This window comes from Phallusia mammillata, chromosome 8 (assembly GCF_965637545.1).
Source record: "Phallusia mammillata chromosome 8, kaPhaMamm4.hap1.1, whole genome shotgun sequence".
Lineage (NCBI taxonomy): Eukaryota > Metazoa > Chordata > Ascidiacea > Phlebobranchia > Ascidiidae > Phallusia > Phallusia mammillata.
Window position 1 is genome coordinate 16,423,500 of NC_137259.1, and position 9,725 is coordinate 16,433,224.

The 9,725-nt window shown below is 38.3% G+C and overlaps 1 long non-coding RNA gene across 1 annotated transcript; it reads right to left on the bottom strand.

The window, feature by feature from the left end:
* Positions 1-6,954: 6,954 nt before the first annotated feature.
* LOC145204598 (uncharacterized) lies at positions 6,955-8,966 on the bottom strand. The gene is made up of 2 exons (XR_013853511.1): positions 8,867-8,966; positions 6,955-8,648 (listed from the first exon to the last, which is right to left on the bottom strand). It is a non-coding gene; the product is annotated as an uncharacterized LOC145204598 (long non-coding RNA).
* Positions 8,967-9,725: the final 759 nt, after the last annotated feature.

Genomic DNA, 9,725 nt, shown 5'->3' on the forward strand with positions numbered 1-9,725 from the left:
ACCCGGATTTTTCTTCGATTTTTTGACCCCACAAAATCGAAAAAACGGAAAGGCTATAGCCTTAGGGTTTTTTCAAAACTCGGGTCAAAATTTTCGATTTTGAAAACCGGTTTAAACCGGTTTGGAGGTTCGGTAGGATGCAGAAACCGGTCAAAACCGGTTTGAAACTGGAATATTCCCGCAAAAACCAACAGAAAAACGGATTTTTCTTCGATTTTTTGACCCCACAAAATCGAAAAAACGGAAAGGCTATAGCCTTTGGGGTTTTTCAAAACTCGGGTCAAAATTTTCGATTTTGAAAACCGGTTCAAACCGGTTTGGAGGTTCGGTAGGATGCAGAAACCGGTCAAAACCGGTTTGAAAGTGGAATATTCCCGCAAAAACCAACCGAAAACCGGATTTTTCTTCGATTTTTTGACCCCCAATATTCGAAAAAACGGAAAGGCTATAGCCTTAGGGTTTTTTCAAAACTCGGGTCAAAATTTTCGATTTTGAAAACCGGTTTAAACCGGTTTGGAGGTTCGGTAGGATGCAGAAACCGGTCAAAACCGGTTTGAAAGTGGAATATTCCCGCAAAAACCAACAGAAAACCGGATTTTTCTTCGATTTTTTGACCCCCAAAAATCGAAAAAACGGAAAGGCTATAGCCTTAGGTTTTTTAAAAACTCGGGTCAAAATTTTCGATTTTGAAAACCGGTTTGAACCGGTTTGGAGGTTCAGTAGGATGCAGAAACCGGTCAAAACCGGTTTGAAACTGGAATATTCCCGCGAAAACCAACAGAAAACCGGATTTTTCTTCGATTTTTTGACCCCCAAAAATCGAAAAAACGGAAAGGCTATGGCCTTAGGTTTTTTTCAAAATTCGGGTCAAAATTTTCGATTTTGAAAACCGGTTCAAACCGGTTTGGAGGTTCGGTAGGATGCAGAAACCGGTCAAAACCGGTTTGAAACTGGAATATTCCCGCAAAAACCAACAGAAAAACGGATTTTTCTTCGATTTTTTGACCCCACAAAATCGAAAAAAAGGAAAGACTATAGCCTTTGGGGTTTTTCAAAAATCGGGTCAAAATATTCGATTTTGAAAACCGGTTTGAACCGGTTTGGAGGTTCGGTAGGATGCAGAAACCGGTCAAAACCGGTTTGAAAGTGGAATATTCGCGCAAAAACCAACAGAAAACCGGATTTTTCTTCGATTTTTTGACCCCACAAAATCGAAAAAACGGAAAGGCTATAGCCTTAGGGTTTTTCAAAACTCGGGTCAAAATTTTCGATTTTGAAAACCGGTTTAAACCGGTTTGGAGGTTCGGTAGGATGCAGAAACCGGTCAAAACCGGTTTGAAACTGGAATATTCCCACAAAAACCTACAGAAAACCGGATTTTTCTTCGATTTTTTGACCCCCAAAAATCGAAAAAACGGAAAGGCTATAGCCTTATGGTTTTTCAAAAATCGGGTCAAAATTTTCGATTTTGAAAATCGGTTTGAACCGGTTTGGAGGTTCGGTAGGATGCAGAAACCGGTCAAAACCGGTTTGAAACTGGAATATTCCCGCAAAAACCAACAGAAAAACGGATTTTTCTTCGATTTTTTGACCCCCAAAAATCGAAAAAAAGGAAAGGCTATAGCCTTAGGGGTTTTTCAAAACTCGGGTCAAAATTTTCGATTTTGAAAACCGGTTTGAACCGGTATGGAGGTTCGGTAGGATGCAGAAACCGGTCAAAACCGGTTTGAAAGTGGAATATTCCCGCAAAAACCAACCGAAAACCGGATTTTTCTTCGATTTTTTGACCCCCAAAAATCGAAAAAACGGAAAGGCTATAGCCTTACGTTTTTTTGAAAACTCGGGTCAAAATTTTTGATTTTGAAAACCGGTTTGAACCGGTTTGGAGGTTCGGTAGGATGCAGAAACCGGTCAAAACCGGTTTGAAACTGGAATATTTCCGCAAAAACCCACCGAAAACCGGATTTTTCTTCGATTTTTTGACCCCCAAAAATCGAAAAAACGGAAAGGCTATAGCCTTACGTTTTTTTGAAAACTCGGGTCAAAATTTTTGATTTTGAAAACCGGTTTAAACGGGTTTGGAGGTTCGGTAGGATGCAGAAACCGGTCAAAACCGGTTTGAAACTGGAATATTCCCGCAAAAACCCACCGAAAACCGGATTTTTCTTCGATTTTTTGATCCCCAAAAATCGAAAAAACGGAAAGGCTGTGGCCTTAGGTTTTTTTCAAAATTCGGGTCAAAATTTTCGATTTTGAAAACCGGTTCAAACCGGTTTGGAGGTTCGGTAGGATGCAGAAACCGGTCAAAACCGGTTTGAAAGTGGAATATTCCCGCAAAAACCCACCGAAAACCGGATTTTTCTTCGATTTTTTGACCCCCAAAAATCGAAAAAACGGAAAGGCTATAGCCTTACGTTTTCTTGAAAACTCGGGTCAAAATTTTCGATTTTGAAAACCGGTTTGGAGGTTCGGTAGGATGCAGAAACCGGTCAAAACCGGTTTGAAACTGGAATATTCCCACAAAAACCAACAGAAAACCGGATTTTTCTTCGATTTTTTGACCCCCAAAAATCGAAAAAACGGAAAGGCTATAGCCTTAGGGTTTTTCAAAAATCGGGTCAAAATTTTCGATTTTGAAAACCGGTTTGAACCGGTTTGGAGGTTCGGTAGGATGCAGAAACCGGTCAAAACCGGTTTGAAAGTGGAATATTCGCGCAAAAACCAACAGAAAACCGGATTTTTCTTCGATTTTTTGACCCCCAAAAATCGAAAAAACGGAAAGGCTATAGCCTTAGGGTTTTTCAAAACTCGGGTCAAAATTTTCGATTTTGAAAACCGGTTTGAACCGGTTTGGAGGTTCAGTAGGATGCAGAAACCGGTCAAAACCGGTTTGAAAGTGGAATATTCCCGCGAAAACCAACAGAAAACCGGATTTTTCTTCGATTTTTTGACCCCCAAAAATCGAAAAAACGGAAAGGCTATAGCCTTAGGGTTTTTTCAAAACTCGGGTCAAAATTTTCGATTTTGAAAACCGGTTTGAACCGGTTTGGAGGTTCGGTAGGATGCAGAAACCGGTCAAAACCGGTTTGAAAGTGGAATATTCCCGCAAAAACCAACAGAAAACCGGATTTTTCTTCGATTTTTTGACCCCCAAAAATCGAAAAAACGGAAAGGCTATAGCCTTAGGTTTTTTAAAAAATCGGGTCAAAATTATCGATTTTGAAAACCGGTTTGAACCGGTTTGGAGGTTCAGTAGGATGCAGAAACCGGTCAAAACCGGTTTGAAACTGGAATATTCCCGCGAAAACCAACAGAAAACCGGATTTTTCTTCGATTTTTTGACCCCCAAAAATCGAAAAAACGGAAAGGCTATGGCCTTAGGTTTTTTTCAAAATTCGGGTCAAAATTTTCGATTTTGAAAACCGGTTCAAACCGGTTTGGAGGTTCGGTAGGATGCAGAAACCGGTCAAAACCGGTTTGAAACTGGAATATTCCCGCAAAAACCAACAGAAACCCGGATTTTTCTTCGATTTTTTGACCCCACAAAATCGAAAAAACGGAAAGGCTATAGCCTTTGGGGTTTTTCAAAAATCGGGTCAAAATTTTCGATTTTGAAAACCGGTTTAAACCGGTTTGGAGGTTCGGTAGGATGCAGAAACCGGTCAAAACCGGTTTGAAACTGGAATATTCCCACAAAAACCAACAGAAAACCGGATTTTTCTTCGATTTTTTGACCCCCAAAAATCGAAAAAACGGAAAGGCTATAGCCTTAGGGTTTTTCAAAAATCGGGTCAAAATATTCGATTTTGAAAACCGGTTTGAACCGGTTTGGAGGTTCGGTAGGATGCAGAAACCGGTCAAAACCGGTTTGAAAGTGGAATATTCGCGCAAAAACCAACAGAAAACCGGATTTTTCTTCGATTTTTTGACCCCACAAAATCGAAAAAACGGAAAGGCTATAGCCTTAGGGTTTTTCAAAACTCGGGTCAAAATTTTCGATTTTGAAAACCGGTTTAAACCGGTTTGGAGGTTCGGTAGGATGCAGAAACCGGTCAAAACCGGTTTGAAACTGGAATATTCCCACAAAAACCTACAGAAAACCGGATTTTTCTTCGATTTTTTGACCCCCAAAAATCGAAAAAACGGAAAGGCTATAGCCTTAGGGTTTTTCAAAAATCGGGTCAAAATTTTCGATTTTGAAAATCGGTTTGAACCGGTTTGGAGGTTCGGTAGGATGCAGAAACCGGTCAAAACCGGTTTGAAACTGGAATATTCCCGCAAAAACCAACAGAAAAACGGATTTTTCTTCGATTTTTTGACCCCACAAAATCGAAAAAAAGGAAAGGCTGTGGCCTTTAGTTTTTTTCACAATTCGGGTCAAAATTTTCGATTTTGAAAACCGGTTCAAACCGGTTTGGAGGTTCGGTAGGATGCAGAAACCGGTCAAAACCGGTTTGAAAGTGGAATATTCCCGCAAAAACCCACCGAAAACCGGATTTTTCTTCGATTTTTTGACCCCCAAAAATCGAAAAAACGGAAAGGCTATAGCCTTACGTTTTCTTGAAAACTCGGGTCAAAATTTTCGATTTTGAAAACCGGTTTGGAGGTTCGGTAGGATGCAGAAACCGGTCAAAACCGGTTTGAAACTGGAATATTCCCACAAAAACCAACAGAAAACCGGATTTTTCTTCGATTTTTTGACCCCCAAAAATCGAAAAAACGGAAAGGCTATAGCCTTAGGGTTTTTCAAAAATCGGGTCAAAATTTTCGATTTTGAAAACCGGTTTGAACCGGTTTGGAGGTTCGGTAGGATGCAGAAACCGGTCAAAACCGGTTTGAAACTGGAATATTCCCGCAAAAACCAACAGAAAACCGGATTTTTCTTCGATTTTTTGACCCCACAAAATCGAAAAAACGGAAAGGCTATAGCCTTTGGGGTTTTTCAAAACTCGGGTCAAAATTTTCGATTTTGAAAACCGGTTCAAACCGGTTTGGAGGTTCGGTAGGATGCAGAAACCGGTCAAAACCGGTTTGAAACTGGAATATTCCCGCAAAAACCCACCGAAAACCGGATTTTTCTTCGATTTTTTGACCCCACAAAATCGAAAAAACGGAAAGGCTATAGCCTTAGGTTTTTTTCAAAATTCGGGTCAAAATTTTCGATTTTGAAAACCGGTTCAAACCGGTTTGGAGGTTCGGTAGGATGCAGAAACCGGTCAAAACCGGTTTGAAAGTGGAATATTCCCGCAAAAACCCACCGAAAACCGGATTTTTCTTCGATTTTTTGACCCCCAAAAATCGAAAAAACGGAAAGGCTATAGCCTTACGTTTTTTTGAAAACTCGGGTCAAAATTTTCGATTTTGAAAACCGGTTTGGAGGTTCGGTAGGATGCAGAAACCGGTCAAAACCGGTTTGAAACTGGAATATTCCCACAAAAACCAACAGAAAACCGGATTTTTCTTCGATTTTTTGACCCCCAAAAATCGAAAAAACGGAAAGGCTATAGCCTTGGGGTTTTTCAAAAATCGGGTCAAAATTTTCGATTTTGAAAACCGGTTTGAACCGGTTTGGAGGTTCGGTAGGATGCAGAAACCAGTCAAAACCGGTTTGAAACTGGAATATTCCCGCAAAAACCAACAGAAAAACGGATTTTTCTTCGATTTTTTGACCCCACAAAATCGAAAAATCGGAAAGGCTATAGCCTTTGGGGTTTTTCAAAACTCGGGTCAAAATTTTCGATTTTCAAAACCGGTTTGAACCGGTTTGGAGGTTCGGTAGGATGCAGAAACCGGTCAAAACCGGTTTGAAAGTGGAATATTCCCGCAAAAACCCACCGAAAACCGGATTTTTCTTCGATTTTTTGACCCCCAAAAATCGAAAAAACGGAAAGGCTATAGCCTTACGTTTTTTTGAAAACTCGGGTCAAAATTTTTGATTTTGAAAACCGGTTCAAACCGGTTTGGAGGTTCGGTAGGATGCAGAAACCGGTCAAAACCGGTTTGAAACTGGAATATTCCCACAAAAACCTACAGAAAACCGGATTTTTCTTCGATTTTTTGACCCCCAAAAATCGAAAAAACGGAAAGGCTATAGCCTTAGGGTTTTTTCAAAACTCGGGTCAAAATTTTCGATTTTGAAAACCGGTTTGGAGGTTTGGTAGGATGCAGAAGCCGGTCAAAACCGGTTTGAAACTGGAATATTCCCGCAAAAACCCACCGAAAACCGGTTTTTTTCTTCGATTTTTTGACCCCACAAAATCGAAAAAACGGAAAGGCTGTAGCCAAAATTTTCGATTTTGAAAACTGGTTTGGAGGTTCGGTAGGCTGGAGAAACCTGTCAAAACCGGTTTGAAACTGGAATATTCCCGCGAAAACCCACAGGAAACCGGTTTTTTTTTTCTGTTTTACCTACCAATCCAGCACGCTGCTCTGTTAAATATGTTAACATTGTGTTAATTTGTTGTGTTATGTTATGGCTTGGTGACCAAAATATAGCGATAGTCATCAAATTCGATATTAAACAAGGTTAAACCTTTGGACAAAACATTAACGCAAATAGAAACATTGGTTAGAATTTAGAAAAACCCTTTTTGTTTACGCTGTCCGTATATTCCCTGGCTGTGGTTTCAATTTCATTTCTCGCATTTCAATATGAGTGTAGTTGCTAAGCTTCATCTTTTGACATTTGTTCTCACTGCTGAGACGCTTTCTGTCATTTGTTCTCACTGCTGAGAAAGATGTCTTTTGACAATTGTTCTCACTGCTGAGAAGACCTAACTTTGTATGCGAAATATTTAACTTTCCTTATTACTAGTTTCCCCGCGATGTTTGAACACCCCTGAATAACTATTACTTTTAGTTTGTGGGCTAACTAAAACATTTAATTCCCTAAAAACCGAACATGATAATAAAACCTTGCGTTAAGCACTAGCTTATCACTTGTGCACAATAAAAGATCATCACAAATGCCAGCTGTATTCCTATTTGCGCCCAGAACAATGCAAAAGAATATTGAACAAAGGGTAGAAAATATTACGTCATAAAGTATATCTTAAAATGTACTCCAAAGAAAGCGCTAACATTTCTCTTATTTTGCACATGTCTACTTGGAACAGTAACCACAACTTAGAATGAAATTGCCAAGCACAACGAAAGGAGATTGATCAGAGAAAGACCACACCTGTGCAAAAACAGGCAAGAAAACTGGCTGTTTCGTTTTAAGATTTATCTATGGCAGCGGTTATATTAAACTACAGTTACTTGTGAGGAAAAAACAACGACTTAGTTAGCTTGTCCAACAACCAGGTTGTAAAGCGAATAACAACACAATGATGGGACAATACAATAATGGGACAATACAACAAAACCACACAGCGGGTTGTAAAGCTCCTCTAGTAGAAGATAACACACAATATCAGTATAACAGACACTTACGTACATAAAATATATAACTGCCATTATTAAGAACTGTTTTGGGAAACGTTTCAAAAACGCCTTTAGTGGAAATTGGTAATAATAATAAAAACAATTATACAAGACCAGTATGGCGGATAAATAACAAACAATATAAACTACACAAAGCATACAACTGTCGTTGATAATTCTGTTCGGTAAGTGTATATGAGAAAGTTAAAGGCAGATTTTACCTTTTAACTATAGTTCTAAAACAGAAAATGAATAGAATGTCGGTTTGCCAACCAAGACATACTCTACAGTGATAAGCGGACAACACCCTAGCGGTTCATGGGAATGTAACAAAAAAAAACAAGGTGCAAAGCAAAATAACCGAGCAAAACACGCATGACGCTAAGCACATAAATTAACAGTGTAAATCAAAACACAACAACATAAATAAGCCACAAACACAATTAGCATAAAACTTAGCATAAAACAGCATTAATACAAGTTATATAAGTTAAATACTTCTACGTTACAAGGAAATATAATCAAACAATAAACACCAGTTTGTGTTGTCAGCTGAAATCTATAATTATAATTTGTCAAGTTCGCAAACAGATTGCATGGAAGTGAAAAACAGTGAAAAGAATGGCGGTATTAGATGCATGGAATATCGCGTCGAAACAAAGTGTTTCTGTTACTATGGACTTATACATTATAATCGCAAATTAAATATGTTACAGGGGAAATTATAAAAAGCTTTGCCGAGCGTTCCACGCATTGTGGTATTGTTAAAACCAAATGCCCGACTGTAACATGTCTCTGTGTGTGCGCGTGTGTGTGTTTCGTGTAAAACAGTCAGTGCCCTGGTGGTAAAATTGCATTGTGACGTCAGAAATCTACGTCAGTGACGTAGAAGAAGCCCTGTCCTATTGGGCGTCGTGGTCGTCTGGGGCTGACCAAAGAACAGGTTCACACCAGAATCGAACCCGCAGCATGACGTCACGTCGTTTACGTCACTGTGACGAATGAAGTTGGATGGCAAGATGGACATCTGACGTCATCGTATGCGGACCGTATAAATACGTTGGACGACGTTTCATCAGTGTGACGTATGAAAATGCGATGGTGAGATGATGTTATGCTTCAGGTGACATCGTCTGATGAAATGTCATTACGTCATTGATGGTGATGTCAGGAGAACTACGCTGAAAGCAGGCGTGCGTCACAAGTGGGTAATAGTAATAAAACTAGAAAATAAAAAGAGAGATGAGTTTTACCATACTTAAGTTGAATTTTTTTAAATGGTAGTTTTTTCTTTGTTATTTTTTTATTGCAGTATTGAAATGATAATTTGAAAACCTGTGGAAACATAAAACCTAAATTTCTTAAACTATTTAAACCTTAAAAAGCTGAAAAACAAAAACACAATTTGGTAAACCTGCAAAAAAGAAAGTTAAATTTTCACCGATTAAAATGTCTTTTCCTTATTTCCTTAAACCAGTTAACAAAAGTTTTAGCAGCAAACACATCAAAGATTGTATTAATAATGACAAATTAAAAATCCCTAATACCTGGGAACCAAAGTAAACTGTTTCATAAATCCTGAAATAAAGCATTATTTTTTGGATATTTGGGAAAGTCTCCCAACACATACTAAACAAAAGTTTATAACAAATGCCTAATCTGAAAAACAAAACAAGTTTCAAATCCTACAACCTGAAAAACAAAACAAATTTCAAATCCTACAACCTGAAAAACAAAACCCTACAACCTGAAAAAGAAAACAAGTTTCAAATCTTACAACCTGAAAAACAAAACAAGTTTTAAATCCTGCAACCTGAAAAACAAAACAAATTGTTATATATTCAACTATTTTTATTTAGCCTTTAAAATCTGAAAAACAAAAAAAATGTTAATCCTGCGGAAAATAAAATTAAAATCTGAAAAACAAAGCAAAAGTTTAAACCTGTAAAAATACGAAAATGAAGGTTAAGACACACAAATGTCAAAACTACCTGAAAATCCTGTATTGTATGGCATGGATTTAAAAGTTTTTTTTTGTTTTGCATGTTTTTATACATTTTTCAACCTCCATTTTAAAACACACCAATATTTTCACCAAAATCTGAAAAACAAAAACAAGATTAGTTTTCAACAACAAACTAAAAACAACAAGAAACTTACAATTTAGCAAGTTGACTTGGAATTGGACAATAGCAAAACCGGACTTCTGTCACAACTAAACTTTTAACATTCTAACACTTGACGATGGCGGTTCGCATGGTTAGAGCGAGCGACGGGCGAAAAAAATATATACAATACAC